The sequence below is a fragment of the Neovison vison genome, chromosome 5, assembly GCF_020171115.1.
Source record: "Neovison vison isolate M4711 chromosome 5, ASM_NN_V1, whole genome shotgun sequence".
Classification (NCBI taxonomy): Eukaryota; Metazoa; Chordata; class Mammalia; order Carnivora; family Mustelidae; genus Neogale; species Neogale vison.
Genome location: NC_058095.1, coordinates 163,943,814 through 163,969,303, shown reverse-complemented (window position 1 = coordinate 163,969,303; position 25,490 = coordinate 163,943,814).

Sequence of the window (25,490 nt, the reverse complement as noted above, 5' to 3'; positions counted from 1 at the left end):
TTTTCTGGGAATGTATCCTTAGGAAAAAGAAGCTTGATGAAGAACTGTGCTTAATGGATCAATCTAGACAACGAAAAGGGGAAAAAAGTGGGGGAACAGTTATAAACACAACTCTTCAGCCGAATACCGTGCTGTCTGTTTAACGACTATGGAAACCTCACAATAATGCATAACTACAGGTAGAATAATATTGAAATAATATGGTAAATGCTTGAAGTGCAATACCAGATGTGAATGGTAATACCACCCAGAAACAGTGGTTAAATATATACAAAATACTTGCTAAAAAATGGGAAACTTGAATCAAAGTAGACACTTTCTGTTATGCTCGAATGTTGGGATGGTTTTATGTGAACAGTGCTTCGATATGTCTTACACACAACTGACTCAATAAAACACTGTTTCTAAAATAGTTTCTGTAATAAACTCAGAGTGTAAATTAGCGAGTCCACTACCACTAGTCACATATATGGCTTCTACAGTCAGACGCCCTGCCTTCCCCTGACATCCAGCCCAAGGGTTGGGGGCATCTGATTCTAGTTCCACCTGCCCAGGGGAGGGAGTAGATGAGCCCAGGGGCTCTGGGAAGGATCACAGAGAGGGGTTCAGGCTGAGCCCCACCAAGGGGATAGCCCTGCATTTATTTGCTGCACAAAGGAATTCCACAGATGGAGTGATTTGACCCCTACTCCTAGAGGACTTTTCAAGCCAGATAGATCAGCCTCTTCTGGACGTGGGGCTTGGGTAACTAACTTCCTGTAAAAGGGGGTGTGTGACGGACTCAGCACAGGGCAGAGGACAGCCTTCCCAGGTGGCGCTTTTCGTCTCTTCTACCCCCACCTTTGCGGCCAAGTTCCTGCTTTCCTGGACGGGCGCTTGGGCTCTGGCGTACAGAGGCTGGGGCGGACGCTGGGAAGCTGCTGCTCTGTGTCCCCCGGGGTGCCGTGACCCCTGAGAGCAGGAGCAGAAAGACGACATGGAGAGGATCAGGAAGCAGCGGCGTGGAGACCCCACCGCCCGCTGTCTTGGGGAAAGAAGGAAAAGCAGCTGCAGAGACTGCTGCACGGACTACTCTCCGGCGCCCTCGAGGGACACGGCAGGGCCGGGGGGACGCGGTCTGGGCGAGGGCTGGGACATGACGCGGCTGGCGCGTGGCAGGCACCTGGCACCTGGCACGGACCCCGCGCAAGTGCACTGCGTCGTCCATTCTCCACGGACGTGCGGAGGACACGGGGAGTGCGGCGGTCTCTGGTGAACTGGGAGACTGAGTGTGGTGGGGGCGGGAGGGCGGCCGCTCTCCGTCTGGGCCTCCCAGTGTGTCGGCGGTAATTATCAGGACGCAGTGGGGTGAGGGCGCTGGCTTCTAAGCGCAGCCGCAGGAGCTGGGAGAGGCCGCTGCCCACGGCTGAGGCAAGGCGGACGGGCCGGACGGCCATGAGCTGGGTACCAAGTACGTGAGGGGTCGCCATCCTTCCCTTGGGGCGTCCATGGGACCGCGAAGTCTGTGCCCTGCACGGGTGGCTGCTGTTCCCTCCTGTCCAGGTGGTCCCTCCTTTAAGAGAGGACAGAGGCGTCCTGAGGCAGCCTCCGACTTACAGGCTCCGGTGTCATTTCAGCAGAGCCGACTGGGCAGGACCAAGTGCTGTTCGTGTGCAGGACGTCGAGTGTGGCAGGAGGAGCAAGGAAAAGGGTGAGCCTTTCCCTCGGGGCCTGGAGAGGAGCAGGGAGCCCCGGGAAGCCCTTCTCCGGGCTGGCACGTCCTGTGCATCCGGGGCTCCCGTGTGGGGTTCGGGCGTCTGGAACAGACGGGACCCCCTCCCAGAGGAGGAGGCCTGGGAAGGCCAGCTCAGGGCCCCGGGATCGAAGCGGAGGCGCCGTGAGGAGGAGGCCACAGCGCTCTGCCTGCGTCTCTCCCCGGAGCCGGCTCCAGCTGGGGACGCTGAGCCTCGGGACCCACATGCTTTGGGTGGATTTTTCTATTTTGGCTTCTGCCGCCGCTGGCAGATTCTAGCATTTTCTGTACCTTTTTACATCGCCTGCTGCCTGGGTGGAGAGGAGCACAGAGCACGCCAGGCCGAGGCTGCTCACACTCAGGCGGCGGTGGGGCCCGAACCAAGGAGGGAGCACCCGCGTCTGCGGTGTGTGCGTTTCCCCGCCCGCCGGGCGCTCGGTGACGTCATGGGGTGGGCGGGAAACGTCGGTGACGTCATGCGGTGGGCGGGGGAGGATTTACTACACGTTAGGGTTCTGGCGACTTCGTACTATTTTAGTGATCTTTGAAAACTTAGCCTGCCTCTTGCCGCGCGACTTCGGCTCTAGAGCTTTTGCACACAGGGTGGGTGTGCGAGGACACACACACACTCACACACTCACACTCACACACACACACAGTCACGGGGGCTTGTCCCCTGGAGCGGTGACTTCTAACATGCACTGGGATAGAGGTGGGATGCAAACACTGCACAGCAAGACTTAGAACAGGCCGAGCGGGTGGAAAACGGAGACATTATCAGGAGAATTTCACCGAGTGGGCAGGAGCCAAGGTCCTCGTTCCGCAGGACGCGCCCTCGCCGCGGGCTCAGCCCAGCAGCGCCCCGGGAAGGCTCTCTTCCTCAGCCGAGGCAGGAGGCCTCCCCGGTCCGAGCAGTCCGGCCGGACGGAGGGGATCCCAGCCCCTGTCCCGGCCCAGGCGAGCTGCGCTGCGTCCGAAGCCGCTGGGAATCACGACGGAGGACACGACGCCGATCGGAAGTACTCGACGGAGAATCTGTCTTTTTCTCCTGGCCTGGAAACCGAGCACGGTGCCTGCCCAGAAACAGGTGGCGAGAACGTGCTCCTCGGGGGCATGGCTAAAGAAGCACGTACATGTCGTTGCATTTTCTTGTCTTCCTTCCTTTTTCAGTCCAGCTGGTCTCTTGTGACATAAGTGCGACATTCTAGAGGTTTTCCTCTTTCCCTGGATCCTTATGTTACCTCGGGCACGGCCGGTGAACACCTACTGTTGCTGTACATCTCTTCTCTCGAGCCCTTCTCATTTTATTTAATATGTTCAGAGTCTAAGTAAGAAGCTGGAGGTAAACTTATGCAGCCGGCAGCTGGTGAAAAGGGCCCATCTGGAGGCCAAATCCTGGGAGAGCTGCTCTCTTTAATTCCGGGAGCGAAACAGCACGCGGAGAGGGCAGTTCACACCGGGGGTCTGCAATCGGGGTCTGGGCGGCTTCCGACACCAAGAGGGAGTCAGAGGGGAAAGGCTTTGATCAAAAAATGAGTCTGGCCCTCGATTCTAGAGACTCGGGCTTTGACTGGTCAGCAGAGGCGCCACGTCCCTGGTCTGGGGACCACGGACCAGACAACAGACCCGACACAGTGGAAGTTTGTTCTCTTCCAGGTCTGGGAGATGGACGTCTGCGGCCGGGGAGGGCAGGGGCGGTTCTTCCCAAGACTGTGAGGAGAACCCGGCCCTCCTTATGCCACCTTCCTGCCTCTGGGGTCTGGCCGGCGGTCTCTGTGGTGCGCTCCTGCGTGGACATCTGGGTGCACACGTCCTCCTTTCGAATGTCAGTCCTGTTGGATTAGGACGCACCCCGTGACCTCATCTAAACTCCACTACTTTCCACTAAGATTACTTTCTGAGTTTTGGGAGTTAGAGGACTTCATCGCTTCTCTTTTGTGGGGGACGCAATTCAACGCGTAACAGGTGCCAACAAAAACTCAGCCAACGCACCCTTGGCCTTAGTGTCCTGCTTTGTGCCACTTACTTATTGTCAAGGAGCATCTAATGTCCCTGGATAGAGTTTCCTGTATGATCGGGAAAACCTTCCCAACAGCATTAAAATTAAATATTTATTCTGATCTTTCATAACCCTCCTTAGATGAGGGGCAGTAATTGTCATGCTAATTGGTCTCACCAGCCTGTAGTTCTTGGCAATCAAAGACCCCGCACACAATTAGTTTGCATGAAAAAACAACCCTAGTGGATATTAAATATTTAGTAACAAATATTTAATAACTTAAAATAACTACGTCTCATAGTGGCCCATAGAATGTGCAATTCTGGGTTCACGGAGCGTCAGTGATACAGAGGCTTCCGGAAGCAGACGTGCCGGTCACTTTCATCTCACCTGGAGAGACGGACGTCTACCCTTGGAGGCTCAGCACAGAGTCCCTGGCCTTCCTGAGAGCTGCCGTCGAGCGCGCTATCATGGCCCACTGGCGAGGAGCAAGAAGGACGGGCCTAGTGCCTCCTCAACCCCTTGTCAGCGCTGCACGTCCGAGCCTTCTCACAATTGTCCCCTTTATCCCGGGCTTTTGTGATTGACCCGCTACGTTCTGCCAAAAGTCTGATTTCTGAGAAATGATCTTTCAGAAAGTTCTCTGTGCACTTCAAACAGAGCCATGGGGGAAACAGTGATGTTATCCTCATTAGGGTCATCCCTGGGATCACCTTGTCCAGCCCTATAAGCCTTACCTGCTCTTGTCCCCGGCCGGAGGGCAGACAGATGTGTGCAGCTCTCGCTCATGGGCCCCGGTAGCCCCGCCCTTAGATTCCAGCCTTCTGTAGTCCCCTGACCCTGGCTGGACTTGGTCTATTTCCTAATGAGCAGAGCAGGTGCAGTAGGGGGGCGGCAGGCCACCCCTGAGATCGGGTTGCAGGGCAGTGACACTGTGTGCTGCCCATCTCTCCTCTCCCCCCCTCAAGTTCATGCTCTGATAAAGCCAGAAGGGTCCAGAGGACAGGGCCTTAGGGCACCCCAACCCTGCCTGCAGGGAACCGAGGCCCCCGATCCCTCTCCCTGCGAGTGAGCTCAGCCGAGAGCTTCTCAGTGGAGCTCGGGATGACTGCTTCCCTGGACGATGACACCTTGGTCACAGCCTCTGAGAGTCTGAGCCAGAGGACCGGCCCGGCAGGCCCCGGTTCCTGAGGCGCAGAAACTGAGAGTAATAAATGCTGTTAAAGTATGTTTAAGACTGAGTATATCTCCCCCTCCACCCCAAACTATTAACACCAAGTTCATAGTTTGAGGCCCTGACCCTGATGCGACTGTAGTTGGAGGTGGTTCCTTTTAGGAGGTGATCAAGGAGAAGCGAGGCCATGAGGCAGAGGCCTGGTCCCAGAGGACTGGCATCCCTGTGAGAAGAGGGACACCAGAGCTACAGTTGTGCAGGGGAAGGCCATGCAAGGACGCAGGAAGCAGGCGGCCACCTATAAGCCAAGGAGAGAGACCTCCAGTGTGAGCCCTCCAGCCCACACCTTGATCTGGGATTTCTGGCCTCTGGAGCTGGAAGACGTAGCCGCCCAGTCTTCGGGACTTTGTTATGGAAGCTTGAGCTGACTGATACCTGCTGCTAAATGTGGGGGTCATTAGTTCTTCAGCAGCAGAGAAATAATACAATTCTGGACACATGTGGGATTCCTTTTATTTTTTTTAAAGATTTTTATTTATTCATTTGACAGACAGAGATGACAAGCAGGCAGAGAGGCAGGCAGAGAGAGAGAGGAGGAAGCAGGCTCCCCGCTGAGCAGAGAGCCCGATGTGGGGCTTGATCCCAGGACCCTGACATCATGACCTGAGCCGAAGGCAGAGGCTTAACCCACTGAGCCACCCAGGTGTCCCCACCTGTGGGATTCCTATCATTCTGGGCTGTGAGCAAGATAGGAGAAGATCAAATCTTTGGGCCTTAAGAATCTCACAGTCTATGAAGGGAGACCAGCAAGGAGAATGAAGCAAAGAGCTCAGCAACAAGAAGTGGCCACATTACGGGAAAGAGGGGCAGAGGGGACGTGGAGATTTGGGTGGGGGCACTTCCTTCTACCGTGGAGGAGCAAGAGGGGAAATGGCACCCCACCACTCTGAGGAACAGTGGCTGAGGGGACACGTGAAGGAAGAGAAGTCCCACAAGCTGATGAGGGTGGGGAGGGAAGAGAGTTATGAAGGACAGTGTGGATACCAGAGGGAACATCACGCATCTTCCCTGATCGCCCCATGCTCCATGGACTTTGCCTCTTTGACCCGCATGGCAGCCCTTGACCCACGTGGAGGCCCGCTGAGGTTGGTTCTGACATCATCTCCACGTTGTAATGGGATACATGTTGGCTGAGAGAGGTTAAGTCAGTTGCCCACGGCTGCACAGTTCACCCCGCAGTGACCAAGTCTCACACCGCCGTCTGCAAGGTGAGAAGAGAAGAGGTCCTTGGAGTACACCAAAGTCTAAGAGGGCAGAGAAAGGAAAAATCAGGAGAGAAATTGAGAAAGAGCCGTGTAAGTGACAGGAGGAAAATTAATATTGTCCCTAATCAAAGAGTTTTTAGAGGTTGGAACAGTGTTTACTGCCAGAGACAGAACTATCATGTCAATGATGGGTTTTGAGGAAGGGACAAGTGTCAATGGTTTAATGAGAACAGAAATGAGGTTCCTGTCCAGTGTGGGGGGAGGTGAGGAAGTGCAGGCCATGATCCCTTCCTCGAGACGTCTGATGTGAAGTGAAGGGGAAAAGTAGGGCAATGGTGAGCTCATCCTGTGGTAAAGTCCCATGTCCGGACCCTTTCTTACTCCACTCCTTCCTCATCTAATGCTAGAAATTTCTTCGAGTTAGTTGGGTTTTCAATGACCAGACAACTGCATACTGCTCTCTTTGAACATTATCTTCCTTCTTAATTGATCTAGAATATCTCTGTTAAGGATGCCATCAGATGTTGACTGCTAACGAGCCCACAGTGGAGAAAGTACTGGGGTTCCACAGGGAGCATGAAGATTGGATTTGCACATAGAAAAGAGACCTCGGAGGGCAGACTCTCTTCAGCAAGTCCCCCCAAGCCTCACCAGACCCCTGAGTGTGGGATCATCGAACTCATATGCCAGAGAGGAGGTTGCATCGGAAAAGACAGACTTAAGAATTTCTTAGAATTTTGATTTTTATAAAATCCTGGGGAGCCTGTCTCTCTGAGCCAGTCTGGGCCCGGGATATTACTTAATTCCCATATCATGGAGAATACCTATGAAGGCAATAATGTTTCCTAGATTCTTCAAGCTGACAGGATCCTTGTTTTTAATTTTTCTTGCCCGGCTAACCCAGGGGGACATGCTTATCAGGGGCAATGATTTCGCATATGCGCATGCATGGCAAACTTAATTTGCTGGATAGCGAGACATTGGATTTGTGTGGGGGGACCACCAGCAAAGCAAGATCTTGGAAGAGGTGAAGAAGGCTGAGGCGTAGAGCAGGAGGCATGACCAGCCTTGAATGCAGGAAGCAGGAGACCAGAGACATCATGAACAGAGGCATGGTGGGTGAACAACAGGTCAGAGCTGGGGTCCTGCTTCATCTCCTTTCCATGAAAAACACAGATTTAGGTGATGTTTTGTTCGGTTGTTAATTTTCCAAACATATAATCCAGCAATGGTCCTGGAGCAGATTCACAGTTTCTGTAGTGGAATGTGGCACGGTGGGATTGGACCGTAGCCCAAAGGCTGCACAAACTTGGGGGGGTATCGTTGGCGCAGAGAGGGTTCTCGACACGGAGCACACCATAGTGTGAGCCTGAGGTCATGGTGGGGCTTCTGTAACTGAGTGGTCATGAGACCTTCTACCTCTAAACTGTGACCATGTAAGCCCTCTGCTGAAGGGACCTCCGTGAGCCCATCCACGTTCTCTGTGCCCGGACTCCCAGCTTGAGGAGCTGGGAGATGTGCCGCGTTCAGGGACGCTGTTACTTCTCTACATAGTACTTATCATGGACCAACACGTCTCTATTAATCTGTATTTCTTTCTCTTTTCTGATGGGTTAACTGCCTGTTTTGTTGGTGACCGTGGCCAGGAAAATGTCATCTATGGATATCGGAGCTACTGTCACTCGAGTTGGCTTACGTTGTCGCCCCCTCACCTGAACAATGTCTGAGCTGCTTGCACGGGTCTGTGGTTAGTGGGGGCTGTACAATGTGTGGATATACCCGCTGTCCTTCTCCCACGTTCCCAGTCCCCGAGACCTTTTCTGGGGAAAGGGTGTAGGAAGAATAAGGTGGGAGATCCCACTTTTGATCCCAACAGGCCATGAATTGCTTGGTGACTCTAGAGGAAGTGCTGTGGGTTGAATTCTGTTTCCCCCCAAAAGACAGGCTGAAGGGCGAACCCTCCTCACTTCCGAGGGTGACTGTAGCTGGACACGAGGTTGTTGTAGATATAATTAGTCAAGGGAAGACGAGGTCACCCTGGAGTAGGGTGACCTCCAACCCAGCATGACTGACGAGAAGTTATCTGACAGTGGCTGTGCAGAGACAGACACAGAAGCCACGTGAAGACAAAGGCAGGTCCGGGGAGAGGCAGCCGCAGACCAGGGAGTGCCGGGGGCTCCGAGAACAGCAGGAGGCAAAGGGTCCCCTCACTCCTGGTGGCAGTGGGAGCCTGACCCTGCTGAAACCTTGACTGGGGACTTCCAGCCTCCAGACCCGACAGAGAAGAAATTTCTGCTATTCTAAGCCACACCCAGACAGCAAGTCTCCTGACTTCCCTAAGCCTCAAGCTCCACCTCTCAGAAATGGGCTTGACATCTGGGACACTTATGGAGAAAAATCACAAAGATTTTTACAAGACCTTCATTAAGTTAACGTACAGACGACGCTGTGTTTCATTGTTAAAGCCCAGGAACTTTGTCTCTTAAACGGGGACAGGGCGACCCTGGCGACTGTTGGGCCCCGGGGCCGCGCTCAGTTCTCTCCTCTTTAAAACTGGCGCAGGGACACCAGTGCCCTGGTCTTCACTAGCCACACAAAGATGCGATGGCTCCTCCGTATGTCACTGGGTTCTGACTGATGTCCCGTCTACTTCCAGCAGGCACGGGAGGCAGCTTACCGTCGGCACACCGACACAAGTTTGATGCGTTCCGCACAGGGTGCCCCGGCGCAGACACGGCCCGAAACTAGAGGTAACATACAGTGATGGGGCAACTCCGTGCTGTGAGGGCGATAGATTCTCGGGACTCACGGATGACGATGTATCTTTCTAATACCGTGGGACTCGGGTCATTTCATTTATTTATTTCATCAATTTTGTCCTTTTGTTTTCCCAGCGATTTCTGGGAGTGACACACTGATCGTGGCTTAATACAAACGGCGAATCTCGCAGCCCTTGTGTGTGACTTACGGGGTAACGGATGGCGGGGCGGGTGCGTTTTGAAGACACTCTCGGTTTTCTCTGTGTGCAGGCCGCATTCGGTTGCATCGATTGGCTGCCGGTCACACTCCATTTCTGTCTGGGGACGCAGGCGGCAGGCAGAGATCGGCGTCTGTGGGTCCGCGCTCCGGCGCCGCTCTGTTAAGCAACACCAGGGAAGGCTCATCACTGAGAATTCTGGCTCCAGGACTGTTCCTACTAATTCCTTCAAATTCAAGTTCAAGTCAGTGGTCACTCTTTCATTTATGCTTTACTTCAGTACTCAACTAATTAACCAAATGTTACTTTATATTGGTATGATATCATATAGTTTAAAATATGCCTTCATTTTAAAATAATTGTCTTATCTCCACTTTTTCTTTTTTTCTTTTCCTTCCTTCCTCCCTCCTTCCCTCCCATCTTTTCTTCTTTTTCTTCTTTCCCTTCTTTCCCATCTTTCTCTCTTTTTCTTTCTTTCTTTCTTTCATTCATGTGTGGTTGGTCATTTCAATAACAAGACCTCCTGACCCACCTGGCTTCTCGCAGGTGTGCCTTTCAGGAACCGGAGAGGCCGACCCAAATGACCCATCCCGGACTCCATCTGCTCCTTCCACAACGCCACGAGCTGCAGGTCGATGTCTCTGGATTGTCTTTAGGACCTACCGTCCTGTGCCACACAGCGGACAGCTCACATTTGCCAATCAGGGTGGGGACTGGTCTGGCAGCAAATGTGCCAAGCAGGGATCTCTCGTGTCCTCCTTGCCTGAGAGACAACCGCGTTGAATGTCCAGGAAGTTGAAAATTCACCTCAATGAACCATCTCTTCATCAACACAACTTGTACGTAGCAAGGCAAGCCGGCACAGAGGACCCCAGGAAGCCATATGTGTGTCTGTTACAGGAAAGATGCACTTGCTCTTGGGTGGGAGGGGGCTGTGGAAACCTTCCCCCGAGGACAGGAGGAGCGAGACAGGGCAGGAAGTGGCCGACGCTCTGCCCTTGGAGGAAGGTTGCAAAGTTGTAAGTTGATTATTCCCTCTGTTTTCTCCAACATCGACAGAATTTATAACTTGTTTACTCTTATTTGGGCCTTCTCAGTGGGATACACAGATCAAGATAGGAAAAGCGTGGGGAGACCATGATCTCCCTTCATGCCGAGTCATCTTTGATTTCTGCTTTTCTGTGCTGAACCTCTTTGGCGCCCATTGTTCCCCTTACTGGATTGTCTCCTGCACACCTGTCTTTAGTCTCCTGCTGGAAGCACCAGACGTGATCTCCCATTTTAGGCTGTGAGGGGATTGATTTAATCTTGCAAGCACAGGCCTTGTGTCCAGTGTGCTTGGCAGATTGTGGATGCCAGACTGTCCTTGTCATATCGGTCTTGTCCTTAGACCACTTTGTGTGAAATACTGACTTCATGGGTCCCGGCAGAAACAGGAGACCCGGGCCAGGTGTGTTAACAACTCAAACAGGGATGAGGGACAAGGCCACGGGAGAATCTCACTTAGTAAGTATCTGACATGATGAGGGATATTTCGGAACTAATGCTAAGCTTCAGTTTCATCCGTCATACAGGATGTCAAAGCCGCTCTTTCTTCTGCGACTGCGTCTGTCATGCAGCCTGGAGGGAACATGTCTCTACGTCAACACATCCCAAATGATTGGGAGGACAGAGGATCCCCTCTCCTGTTTCCTCCTCACCTGTGCGTCAATAGTCCATTCCCAGTGGGCGTGTGGGTGTGAATGCCTTGGCGTCCGTGCCTTTAGCAGCATTGCCTACTGGGCATGGCTACAGTAGTTTCTTATGGTAAAACAGATTAGATCTACAAATACAGAGGAAAGGTCGGGCAGGTATGGGATGCATTAATTACGGAGACAGCAAGATCCAAAGCTCCTAACTGAAAGTATATTAGAATGTTGTGACCAGGTAAGCAGTTTGGATTGGAGTATGTGACAAGACAGTCTATAATGAAAAGTGAATTAAAGAACCAGGGGCCTCTTGTAATGATGAGGAATTATGTAAAGTAGAAATGTAAGAAGGATTATGGAAGTAATTGAATTTTTCTTTCTAGTTTTCTTGACACCTCTGTGTTATACGGCCGTGGCGCTGTTCCTCATTTATCCACCTCTGAGTGGACGGGGGAATGTGGACATCCTAAACACAGAAACGAGACAGACGTGTTAACAACCTCTCTGCTGCCAGCTGGTGAGACAGCCGTATTTCACAGCTCTTGTGTCATCAGGGGCTACGAAATTTAATCAAGGGATCCAATATTTCATGCTTGCGAGGCCATTACTTTGAAATATTGTGTTTTTTTTTTTTTAAAAGGACAAGAAAAGACCCATACTTACATTGGGCTTTAAACCAATACTATTGAAATATTTAAAAGAACTTAGATGCCGCTTAGAATATTGAGCTCAGCCACAGCAACTTCTTTCAAGATACTTCTCCAAAGGCAAAGGAAACAAAAGAGAAAATAAACTTTGGGGACTTCATCAAAATCAAAAGCTTCTGCACAGCAAAGGAAACAGTCAAAAAAACAAAGAGGCAACCCACGGAATGGGAGAAGATATTTGCAAATGACAGTACAGATAAAAGGTTGATATCCAGGATCTATAATGAACTCCTCAAACTCAACCCACACGAAACAGGCAAACACATCAAAAAATGGGCAGAAGATATGAACAGACACTTCTCCAGTCAAGACATACATATGGCTATCAGACACATGAAAAAATGCTCATCATCATTAGCCCTCAGGGAGATTCAAATTAAAACCACATTGAGATATCACCTTACACCAGTTAGAATGGCCAAAATTAACAAAACAGGAAACAACATGTGTTGGAGAGGATGTGGAGAAAGGGGAACCCTCTTACACTGTTGGTGGGAATGCAAGTTGGTGCAGCCTCTTTGGAGAACTGTGTGGAGATTCCTCAAGAAATTAAAAATAGAGCTTCCCTATGACCCTGCAATTGCACTCCTGGGTATTTACCCCAAAGATACAGATGTCGTGAAAAGAAGGGCCATCTGTACCCCAATGTTTATAGCAGCAATGGCCACAGTCGCCAAACTATGGAAAGAACCAAGATGCCCTTCAACGGACGAATGGACAAGGAAGATGTGGTCCATATACACTATGGAGTATTATGCCTTCATCAGAAAGGATGAATACCCAACTTTTGTAGCAACATGGACGGGACTGGAGGAGATTATGCTGAGTGAAATAAGTCAAGCAGAGAAAGCCAATTATCATATGGTTTCACTTATTTGTGGAGCATAACAAATAGCATGGAGGACAAGGGGTGTTAGAGAGGAGAAGGGAGTTGGGGTAAATTGGATAGGGAGGTGAACCACGGAAGACTATGGACTCTGAAAAACAATCTGAGGGGTTTGAAGTGGCGGGGGGGGGGGGTGGGAGGTTGGGGTACCAGGTGGTGGGTATTATAGAGGGCACGGATTGCATGGAGCACTGGGTGTGGTGAAAAAATAATGAATACTGTTTTTCTAAAAATAAATAAATTGAAAACACACACACACACACACACACACACAAAAAGAATATTGAGCTCATGTGACTGGAAATCTTCAGCTTAAATGTGAAGAAGTTTTCCAAATGGTGGATGAAGGGCAGAGGGGTCCATCGCTTACTTCCTGACTTCCTTCTTCTACATCTTTGAACTGATGCCTCCTGGTGGCACTGGCCAAGAGAAAGAGAAAAATGTTGGTTACAACGATTGCCTTAATATCACCTTTGTTTCTGAATTGTTTCAAAGCCAAAATATCAGAGTGAGGCTAGATTGAGTGGAAGGCCCTGAGGCATCCTAGACATGCCCAGCGCCCTGTGCCATGCTCACTGCGTGGTGGCTTTCCAGGTTAGGGCCTGTAGTCGTGGTCTCGGTGAGAGAGAACACGCAATCAGGTGACAGGGAAACACGACAACCCGTGTCTCCACTGCCTTTCCAAAAGTCACTAGATCCAGACTCGCCAGTCAGATACAGTCATCCCTGTAACAAAGAGATATTAAAGATGGAATCGCTGGAATCAGGCCACCAAATCGTCACCTGAAAAGGCCAAAGACATCTAGAGGCATCTTTTCATCCTGGACCCAGAAATGGTACACAGATTATGGGACCCGATTGTAAAAGGAAACGAAATATCCTGTGAATTTCCAGCAAATGATATACTATTACCATCTGAACTACAAGTATGTGTACATATTGAAATAATGTCATCACCATAGCCAGAGTGAAGACCTAAAGTTGATGTTATTGATGAATTTACTTGTTCATTTGTTTATTTTTAAGAGTATTTAAGCAACCTCTGGACCCAACATGGGGCTCACATTCACAACCCCAAGATCAGGAGCCCGTGCTCTACTGACCGCTCCAGCCAGGAGCCCCCAAGATTTGTTTTTTAAAACAACTTTGCTTGTAATAGAATTCAGAATTTCTGAGTATGGCGTCCCCATGGTGCATGATTTGGGAGTCTTCAAAACGGTGTTCATTTCCCCGTTGCCATATTCCTTCAGATGAGCGAGCCGTGCGTCCGGTCTCAGGACAGACGGCCGCACGGTGGGTTTCTCTCGCCTCAGCTCCCTGCGATTCGAGGCCAGAGGCTAGGCCATTTACAAACTTGATTCTTTACAGCTGCCCTGGTAGAGAGTCTCTTGTCTCCCACCACAGAGATTCCACAACGTCTGATTGTCTGGGAGCACCGAGTCAGCCTCACCAGGGAAGCTGCTGGGAGTTCAACTTCTCAGGCCCGTCCCAACCTCGTGAGCCAGAAAGTCTGGGATGAACCCAGTGCTCTGAGGTTAGCAGGATCTCTGGTGGACGCTGCTACGTGATCAGCGTGAGCACGGACGGTCCAACCGTCCCAGGAGGGATGGACGGGAGATTTGAATTCGGATCCCTCGGGCCCAACATCCCATGTTCCACCTGACGGACTGTGTGCACACAGACCCACTCACACACAGCCACACATGCCCCCATAAACACCCGCGACCACACGCACACACACACATCTGAACACACAATTCTCTAAAGAGAGAGAGAACGAGAGAAGGAAAGGAAGCTCTTGGAAACAGAGAAGAAGGGACAGCTTTGGAGGACTGTTATGCTTCCGTCCCAAACAGCAGAAGACCGAGGAGACCGCCGCTGGTTTCTGTTCTCTGCCAGGGGTCAGGCTTTCCTTTATTGCTTCACGAGTTTGCGATGACGACAGTATTTCTGCTCCTGTATATGTCAGCACCAAAGGCCAAACGACAGAAGGCCACAAACCTCTCCACCTGCAAGAAGAAACAATAACTCATCTAAGACAATGACTTTTCCTGCCTTTGGTCTCTTCAAGGACCACCCCCCCCCACTTTTTTTTTTAATTAACATACTGACTTGATTTTGCCTAATACATACTTTCTTCCAGAACAGTTTCACCAACTTCATGCAAAATAGTTAATGATCCTGACTCCCACCTGCGACGTTTAAAACATTTGCAAGACGAAGGGGTCCCATTGTCTGAAGACTCAGCCCCAAGGCAAAGCGGCCCCTGTCAGGGGCCGCCCTGGGGAGAGAATTGTAGGGGAGAGTGTAGTCTGGGACTCCAAGCTCTTTTTCCTCCTGGGGTGGGCATTAGCTAAGGGTCTTCAGCGAATACATTAGGCTTCAGTACGAGGTAATATTGGAAATACAATTGCATCAGCAAAGCGATTCTCTCTCCTGCAGTGGGGCTGAGTCTACTGGTTGGAAGCTTTCCTACCGCAGCGGGGAGGGAGCGCCCGGGGACCAGCCAGCCCCTGCTTTACTGGGTTTGCAGCTCACCTCTGCTTATATGTGTCTGTAGTTCAAAAGAATGCTTTTCAGTACCCCTTGACTGGATGCCTTCTAGGGTTTCTTCCAGCCTTAATGCTTTATATTTCTGTTCCACTAATCAGGGGGCTTTGAAGACCCAGAGTCCTGTTTTTCTAGCTTTTGGCTTTGCCAACACCTTCCCTAGCCAGCCTCCATCTAAGAGCATTTAGTAGGCGGGAAGTAGGCGGAAGTATTACAAGAAAGACATGTTTTTGTAGATCCTGCCTTTGACAATACATTGACCCAAAGCATCAAAACCCGTTTGACTCTGAAGCTGAATGAAACCGGCAACCTCCTTGCCTCCCGCCTCGGGACTACCTTCGCAGAGTTCCACACGCTTTCCAGGAGTGGGTCCCTGGGAGCAGAGCCTACTACTGTCTTTAAATAGCTCCTGATCTTTGTATCATTAATTTCCTGCTCTGAAAACTGAAGGGCCTTGTAATTATCCAGCTGTAGGAACACAGAAGACGGCACTAAATTTTGCTTAAGTACAGTCTATTGCAAAAACGGAAGCCAAAATATATAATTAGGTTGGCATCACATTTGATAGCTGTGCTGCTCGGTGCCACAAGGGCCGGGACGCGTATGAAGGGCAGGCTGCCGGGGTAATGTGGCAGAAACACTCACCTAATGGCTTGGCCTCCGCTCGCCCCCCTCCCCGTCCCCGCACAGTCTGGGAGTCCTGTTACCACCCCGCGCAGACAGGAGGGGTGCACGTTGCAGCTCCCGCCACGAGAAAGGAGCAGCCCTCCCTATCTGCACGTGTCGGTGAGACGCAGAGTAATTAGGTTACACTCTTTCAGGCCGATCTCAGTGCAAGAGCAAGTCCCTCTGGCCACTGACATCGAGACACACCCCGCTATTCCCACACGAGGTCCCCAGGGCGAGGGTCATGATTTTCCATAATGAATTCCAAGAGAACTCTTTAGACTAGGGAAGCAAAGTGGTTGCTTTGACCTATTGCCTGCCTATAATTGTGATTAAGTCGTTGGTGATTTTGTGACAAGCCTGTGACACACAGGCAAGAACATGAACATTTCCTGTTTCGAAGGCAATTGAAGTCTCTGACATATTCTTAAGGAACCAAATGATGTCGTCTGTTGTTAGGGGGGCTGGCCAGTATTTAAGCTCTTTTGACCCATAAACGCAAGGGTATCAGCCGTGGAAGCTGGGAGGAAAAAAAAAAAAAACCTAATTACTATTAATGAGATTCATTATAATATGGAGTCTCCCAGCAATGAATTTTAAATGTCCCTTGTCAGTTTTTCTATCAACATGGCACAGAAGAGAACACCTGCCCCAGAGTGCCATGTCCCTGCATTCTTATTAGCTGATACGGATAATCTGTTTATTTTTGGACTTGTCATGTCGGCGGGGGAGGGATCAATCCTTCCCTCAAATCAATTTTTCCACCAAAAGTGAAAAGCTGAGGCGTTTGTGTGACATGTTTTTAAAATCCCATATTAAAAATAATTGAGAAGAATTAAACTCTAATTGTGTTTTTCTCCTTTTTTCTGTTTTTGATTTTTTTTCTCTCTGTTTGGGATACTACAAATTACTCTGTTGTTTCTTGTTATCGGATGGCGGGAACTCCTGTGCTAACATATGTCAGAAAAACCAAGGTTTTTTTTGTTTTGTTTTGTTTTGTTTTTTGTTTTTTGTTTTTGTGTGTGTGTGTGTGTGTGTAAAAAACGTGGTTCCAACTCTTTATTGGAGGCTAAGTACTATCTTCCTAGAAGTGACCGTCTTGAAAACGATGCCCAATAGAAATAAAATGTGAGCCACATAGGCGATTTTGAATGGTCTAGTAGCCACATGTTAAAAAATAAAAAGAAATGTGTGAAATTAGTTTCAATGCTTAATTTAAGGCAATAGACCCAAAATATTATTGCCAGCACATAATCAACATAAAAATTGTAAATAACCAGTTTTTCTGTCTCTTTTCATATTCCGTACCCATGGTGTGTCACTACCCGCATTTCAAGACCCAACAGACTGATGCGGCTGGTGTCGTCCACACAGGGCAATATTATTCCTCCTGAGAAAATAGTTTTCTCTGATTCTTACTTGAGAAACTGAAGGATGGTTTAAAAAGCTGTTTGTAATTTAACTTTAACTTCTTTAGAGAAAATATTATTTGCAACTGTGTTTCTCTAGGTTATATACCTTACAGCTGTTAAATCTTACTTTGCTAAAAGGTAAATGTGTTGCATCGTTCAGATGCAAACTTTTGTGATTTAAAGGTAATGTGGGAGGGAGGAACTTCACTAGTCAAAACGGCATCGGTTCATTAGAAATATTGCATGGGCCAAAGGCTGGAGCGGGTGGAAAACAAAAGAAAATTTCCGCATGTGGAGACAAATCATTTCTCACTGTTTATTTAAATTGCATGTGGAAATTAAACTATTTAAAACAGGAAAATGAAGTTTTTTTAGTATTTTTATTTGTATTGTATTTCAAAACCTGTAGCGGTCCTCTTTTTTTAAAGATTTTATTTATTTATTTGACAGAAAGAGAGAGACAGAGAGAAAGCACAAGTGGGGGGAGCAGCAGCGGGAGAGGGAGAAGCAGACTCCCTGTTGAGCCGGGAGCCCAATGCAGGACTCGATCCCAGGACCCCAGGGATCATGACCAGAACTGAAGGCAGAAGCTCAATGGACTGAGCTATCCAGGTGCCTCTTTATAGTACTTTTAATTAGTCAACTTTCTGAAAATATGTTCATAAAAAGTATAAAAAAGTTTACCAATTTAATTTCCATCTAAATCCAACATAGTTTTTTGTTTTTTTGTGACTCTTTTTCTCATCTGTAAAGTAGGGATGATCATAGTACCTACCTCAGGGCTTTTTCAAATAGACTTTATATATAATTTTTTTTTTTTTTGAGGGAAGGTTCAAGTTCACAACAACAGTAAACAGAAAGTTCTCATATGCCCCTGACCACATCCTGACATGCCACCCCTCCCCCCCCACCCCCCCCAACCCTTGCCGCTCTGAAAACGTGTAACATTCATTGTAATCAATGACTCCACACATCCCAGCTCTGGATCCTGGGCCACTCTTCTTGAATTCAACACAGATGTCCCGGGTCCTATAGTCCAAGGACTGTGCCTACTCTCCCACTGCTAGGGCTGAGCCTACTACATTGTTGCCTACTGTTTTTCCAAATGAAGTATCTTGTAGAAATGTATTAAAATTTCTCCTCTCAGCTCTCATAGGCTTGAATTATGGAGGTCCCAGGGACAATCAGCTGTTTCTTGGTATTTTTCAGGCATGTTGGACATGATTCAAAGTCCCTAGTTGTACCTGGCGATGGCAAGGTTTCATTCAGCCACCTTGATTTGGGGACATTGAGAACCAGAGCTGGTCCCTTAATGGTTACTCCCTAGAAGACAACCAGCCAAGATTTATTCCCACATCTTGTAGCTTTTGGTCACAAGCCTTTCTAGGCCAGCAGATTCTCCAGCCATGATCCAACAGTAACTGAATGAAGATTGGTGTTGACGGCTCGTCATGGGCGTGTGTTTTAAACTTTGTCCTGACTCTTCCCATGCTGGCTGTTCAACGTCCCAAGTGTGATGTCGAGTACGCCTCATCATTAGAAGTTGCAGGACCATCCAGATTTGCCAATATTTGGGGAGTTACTCCTGTCTGCAAAGGTCTTTAGAAAAGCGATAATTATGTGCTTAACGCTTAAACAACATTTCCAAGTTTACCATCATTACTCTTTGTTTCTGCAGAGAATTCCATGATCTACAGAAAATAGGAGAACGATGAATACGAGATACGAAAACATGAGAAGTATGGCTTTTGTCTGGTCGGGTGCAGGTCTCGGTGGCAGAGACAGAATTCAGGTCACAGCCCAGGAGAAGAGAGAGAGAGACCACAATTTTTTTGTGCTCTCGAACCTTTTTTTTTTTTTTTTTTTCTGCACAATCCTTTCCCATTCTGGATGCACTATTTACCCATTCAGGGTTTAGTGTGTATTTGTACATACTAATATGTATTTACTGGCTGAAGGTGATTTTTTAACCTTAGAATTTCTGCCCCTTTTTGAGGAGAGCCCTAATGTGTCCCATAGGCTTGACTGAAATAACCTTCCCTGCCAAACGTGATGCATTCTTATTTTTCCTGAGGGGCAGCTAGCTTTGATCCTCCCTTCTAGTCGCCGCCATCCATCACCTCCAAACGGCTACAGCTTGCTGGGCAGCCTGTACTCTCGCTGCTTCTGGCCTTTGCACCTGCTCTTCTTGGTGTCCGAGACCCTGTCCAGACCCTTTGTGCTTGTAGAATGTTCTCCGTGCATCCCATAGAACTACCAGTTCCTGCCCTGATCTGACCTTCATGAAGCTGCTGGTTCCTCCTCCTCCTCTTCATCTCTCTTCTACTACCTTTCTACATCCCTCCAGACGGAGCTCAGCACTTTCCCTATCCCCTTTCTCTGGAAGCCCTGCCCCTCTTCCCATGGCTGTTACCTGCCTTCTTTTGTGCTACACCAACATAGGGGATCTTTCTGTTGTCGGGTTTTTATTTTTTTTTCCTTTGTATAACGTTCCTTGAGTTCTGTGTCCGTTTCTTAGCCTTTCTCACTGAGGCGGAAGCTTTGTTTAAAAAGTCATCAAGATACACACAAACCCACGTGGCAAATGAGGGACCACGGAACACATTGGCCCAGGAGTCAGGGGCACACACCTACCATTTCCTGGGTAAATTCCAGAGTCACTTTTGTCACATGCATTTCTATAGTTGGACATTTTCATGTCGTTTCTGGGTATTTCTCTTTTCTTCCTTGACTTTTTCTTGGTTTGTTTTCACATCAGAAGTTTAATTTTTAAGAGTTCTGAGAGCAATGTGTACAGCAGGGGTGCTGTCAGGGAAAGCGTGAGATCAGCTTCTAACAGTTCTGGAAAACATTAATTCTAGGAGACACTTGGCTTCTTCCATCCACAGAAATTATTACTTTAGCCAGAATTCATCTGAGGATCTATTGTCCACTAAGCACGGTGTCTCTGTACTTAGTAGAACATTAAAATCTTGTTCCAAGTGAATGAAAATACAACAGCAATGACAAGGTAACAGCATTGAGAACGGTGTCTCTCAAATGTGCTATATATAAATAAAATCTTTGGAAGTTAGAATATGATTCACTAGCTTTGTCATGCATTTCTATTGTTACTTGGAGATAACATATTTTATCTGTATATCTATGTATCTACCAGTATCTACATCTCTGTGGAACTCCCACCCATTTCCTTGGAACAAAAAACCAGTTGTGATCCTTTGAATTATTCAGAGCGTTCACTATGTCACAAGTGGTAATTTTTCTCAACTTTAACAAACTTCTTTGGAAAAAGATGCATCTTTTTTTTTTTTTTTTTTTCATGTAGCCGATTTGATTCCAATGAAAGTAAATGCTCTTAAAGACTTTGTTGGGGACATCTGGGTGCCTTCGCCTCTGGTGGTGATCCTAGGGTCCTGGGATCCAGCCCTGCATCAGGCTCCCTGCTCGGCAGAAGCCTGCTTCTCCCTCTCCCACTCCCCTTGCTTGCCTTCGCTCTCTCGCTGTGTCTCTCTCTGTCAGATAGATAAATGCAATCTTAAACAAACAAACAAAAAAACTTTGTTGGTAGAATGAGTAAATGCCAATACCTGATAGTTCTATTCAGCATTTTTCTTCTCCGGCATATTTCGTTGCCCGTGTGAGGTACTGTCTTTGCTGCTCCCAAGGGTGAATCAGCATAGCTCCGTTAGACATTTTCAAGGTTTGGCATCAGGAGGTAATCCCATCTGCAGATGGTCACATAGATCAACACTCAGAGATTAAGGCGACTCCACGAAACGTTAAGAGGCAACAAATCTTTTCCCTTTCTGCAGGTTTGTAATAATTAGTGATTAGGCTCATTATCCTCCACAGCTCTTAAATTAATTGAGAACAAATAGGTAAAGCTTTTGGAGGAATGGTCTTGCCAAATTTTTCGTTTTTGTGTATTTAGTACTGACATGTGAGACAAATCTGAATGCAATATGCATCAACACAATCTTTGCTGGTTTTTTTTTTATTGGTGTTCTTGTCTCTTGATCATTGATTTGGAAGAGGTTTCAGTATGTTAAAACAACAAGGCTTTAGCAAGCTGATGTCATTATTAAATTAATGTCTTAGAAATATCCATCTGGTGGCAGAGGGCAGATCTAACATCAGGGGAACTGTCAGAAAACATGTTGAACTTGTTATAAGGAGAAATGCCAAGAAATAGTGAAAGGTAGTAGAAGAGAGATGAAGAGAAGGAGGAGGAACCAGCAGCTTCATGAAGGTCAGATCAGGGCAGGAACTGGTAGTTCTATGTGATGCACAGAGAAAAGGAACCACGTTGTCAGAGACTCTAAAAGAAGTGACCAGGGCGCCTGGGTGGCTCGGTGGGTTGAGCCGCTGCCTTCGGCTCGGGTCATGATCTCGGGGTCCTGGGATCGAGTCCCGCATCGGGCTCTCTGCTCAGCGGGGAGCCTGCTTCCTCCTCTCTCTCTCTCTGCTGCCTCTCCATCTGCTTATGATATCTCTCTGTCAAATAAATAAATAAAATCTTTAATAAATAAATAAATAAATAAATAAGTAAAAGAAGTGACCATTTGAGACAAATAACGTAAAAAATCCGATGCCGTGCCGCAGACTGTCACGGTTCTCGGCACGCAAAATGGATAATCCCTGTCCTGCACGAGGACTCTCAGGCAGCGCTGTGGTTGTTCCCATTTTAGAAGGAAAAATGATTCGCCAAAGGACCAACAGCCAGAGGAACTTTGTGAGAAAGCTCAGAACAAGAAGTGCTCTCGGGCCCTGTGTGAGCTCCCAGTCTCAGTTCGAGGTTAATAGGAGACAGAAGGCGGAACTTCTCCCTGGCTGCTTTCCTCCAGCCTGCTCCGCTCACAGCATCAGTCGTCCTGACGAAGCCCGCAGAGCCCACCGGAGCTGTGGGACGTGCAGTCCCGCACAGCAGAGCCTAGAAGAGGGTGGCAGCTCCTTGACTGACTGAGTGCCCGCGTCCCCCTGCATTTCATCCCAAGGCGTGTGGAGCATAAATGTGTGATGGCAAAACCAATTCCAGCTCTTGGGAGAATCACAAAGAAAGTGAGAAGGCAAAGCCACACATGCCAGAAACTTGGGATGCTCTTACTCGATGACATGGCAGTTCCCGGTACGGCTGGGGAGCGGATGGCAGAGCGATTAGGCAATAGATTTACAAGCCCTTTAGAAAAAGAAGTAATAATTTTGAGGAGCCAGCAGGGTTCACTGCCAGCAAGTCATACTTCGTCGGCTCTCTGATGCTGTTCTAAGACTGGCAGACGGGATGGCGGGGCGTGTGGATCTGGGTCTCATCAACGCTCGTGACAAAACCTTTCTAAAGTGCTCGTGGAAACAACAGGATGACATGAGCTGACTGATGGTAAAATTGAATGCAATGCAAAGTAGCAAATAACCGTAAAAAAAAAAAATAAAAGTGGCGATTAATGTACTGATATCAACCGGAAAGGAAGTTATTAGCAGCAAGCCAAAAGGTTCTGATATGATTAAATCCAGTCAAATGCTTTTACCATTCACTTACTTGAAGACCGATAAAACATGCTTCTCAAATTAGCGAAAATCTAACGATGGGGACGGGGGATAAATCTACTACAGCAGGTGAGTACATGAAGATTCAGATAATCCAGACATGCCCCTGTGAAGCTAAAACAAAATGTCAGAAAGATCTTCACAGAAAGCCTTCAAAATGAGGTAGACAGCCATCAGCTCAAAGTGGGTAAGGATTTCCGCTCTGACCGTGGTGAAGTAAGGCTGACATTCCTCTACTAAAGATTACTCCAAAGTAAACAAAATGGAAAAAAATAGATCTCAGCTCTGATGAAACAAACAAGAGAGAAGACAGAGGAAGGGAGAGAGGGCGGGAAGAAGGAAAGAAGGAAGAAAGGAATGAAGAAAGGGAAGGAAGGAAGGAAGGAAGGGGGGAAGGGAGTGAGGAAGGGGGGAAGGGAGGAAGGAAGGAGGACAGAAAGGAGGAAAAGAGGAGGGAGGGAAGGAGGGAAGAATGAAGGAAGGAAAAAGAATAGGAGAAGAGTCTGTTAAAAGCATTGATAGTCAAACATGGAAGATGGGGAATACAGATGCCTGAGGTCTTAGATCCTAGAAAAGGTCAACAGAGTCCAGTTTTTGAAAGTCAATGGCAACCCAGAGGACCAGATCTAACCTCACAGTCTCAAGATGGGAATGAAGTGCTTTCCCAAAGGACATCCCTGAGAGAAGGACCACAAAAGACACATTATTAGAACGAATGGATAAATAGCAAACACATTAAAACCATCAAAATATTCTGTTTTGGGCAAAGTTCAATACATTTTGTAATGCACTATCCAGCAAGAGTGTCCTGAAATAGTTGCTTTCATACCTGACTGGGGGGAGTAGAAATGAGAACAACATATAAATATGGAGGGCAATTTGGCCATTTATCAAAATTTGAATGTACATAAGCTTTGATCTAGCATTTCCACTTCTAGATATATATTCTAATATATCTACATGTTGACAAGAGGATGTGAAAACCATAATGTAGAAGTATTATTATATAAATATCTATTACAAAAATACCCATTAGTCCAAATGGATATAAATAAAATGATTAAATAAATAAATAAGGGAAAACAGACAAACCTTCCATGCAGAAGAATTCCAAATAAGTGATGAGGATTCTTCAACTTGGAGGAACATTGCTCCCCACCTTCCAGTGGAGGGACCCAACACAACCGGAACCCGACGACCAAGGTCAGCATGGACAGTATTAAGTCCTGTGGATAATAAGTACCCCTGATACAGGCTGATGAAAATGGCATTTTATCTCTGGAGTGGTCCTCCTAAAAACCCATAACTCAGGTCATTCATGAGAAAAACATCAGACAAATTCCGTGCTGAGGCTTTCTGCAGAATACCTGACCAGTCCTCATAATTGTCAAATGCAAGGAAAGTCCTAGAAATGGACACAACCACGAGGAGCCTAAGGAGACATGGCAGGGAAATGTGATGTGGGATCCTGAGTGGGATTCCCGAATGGAAAAAGGCATTCAGTGAAACTAAGGAGATCTGAATAAGCAATGGGCTTAGTCTAATGAGAAAGAATCCACATGGTCCATCAGCTATAATTAGTTAAGTCCGCTCTCTTCACAGGTGTTGTATCAAGGGAAGCTGGGCATGCCGCTCTGTGGGAGCTCTTTCCAGTATCTTCTCAATTCTGTGTTTCTAAAGCTGTTACATATATAACATTGATTAAAATTAGGGGGATGGGGAAAAATGGAAATCATGACCTGCAGAGCCTATGAGATGCAGCTAAAATAATGCTTAGAGGGTATTTTTAAAAGGCTACATAAGAGGGGAAGAAAGTTTCAGAATCACTGATTAAAACTTCCACATTATGACCACAGAAAGAAGATCAAATAAAAAAACAAAATAGAAGAAGGGAAAAGAAAGAATGCAAGTCAATAAGACACAAAAAGAACAAGAGATTTTAAAAAATGGTCATTGCAATAAAAGCTGGCTTTTTGTAAAGATAAAGATCTTTGGCGGTCTTCCACCTAGATTAACACAGAGAGAGAGAGAAGTCTGTACCTTCTTTATATTTATCTGTGATATTTTTCCTTTTGTCTCTCAGTTTTAAGATATGTTTATATGTGAGGGGTATCAGCTCTTTGAGTTATTTTATATATTTCTCCCAGTTTCAGCACGATTTGCTTCTGACTTTTTGACAGACAGTTTTTATATACTTCGTGTTCTCCAGTTTGTCAGTCCTTTCTTTTATTGCATCTGAATTTTGAGCCATAGTTAAAAAGCTTTCCTCTGTCCCAGGTTTAAAGAGAATTTGACCATTTTTCATCTAGTAGTTGTAGGATTTCATTACGTTTAGTTTCCTAATCAAGGTGGAGTGTATTATTAAGTGTAGAATGAGATAAGAATCTAAGTTTATCTTTTTCCAAATGGTCACTCATCTGTTCCAGCGCTATTTATTAAGAATGCCATTTTTTTCCTCCAGGGGCTCAAGAAACTGTCATTGTAAATGTGTGACTTTCCATATGTAGCTAGACCTATTTCTTTCTATACCTCCTGTATTTTTCCCCACCGGTCCATTTGTCTATGCCTATGTCAGTCCCACAGTTTGCATTCTAGAAGTTGTACTGTGTGTCTTCATACCTGGTACAGTGAGTTCCCGCTTTAGTTTTTGTCTTCCAGACTTCTCCTGAGTACATTTCCACGTTACTTTTTCCTATGAATTTCATCAAGCTTTCTAACACTACAGCATGGTTTATTGGTGTATTTATTGAGACAACATTGATTTTGTAGATCAACCTAGAATGAACACACATCTCTGTGATGCTGTGTCTTCATATACAAAAAACAGAACTGATTTTCATTTAGTCAAAGTGACTTTTACAACTTGCACTAACTTTCAAATTTTCCTCTTACG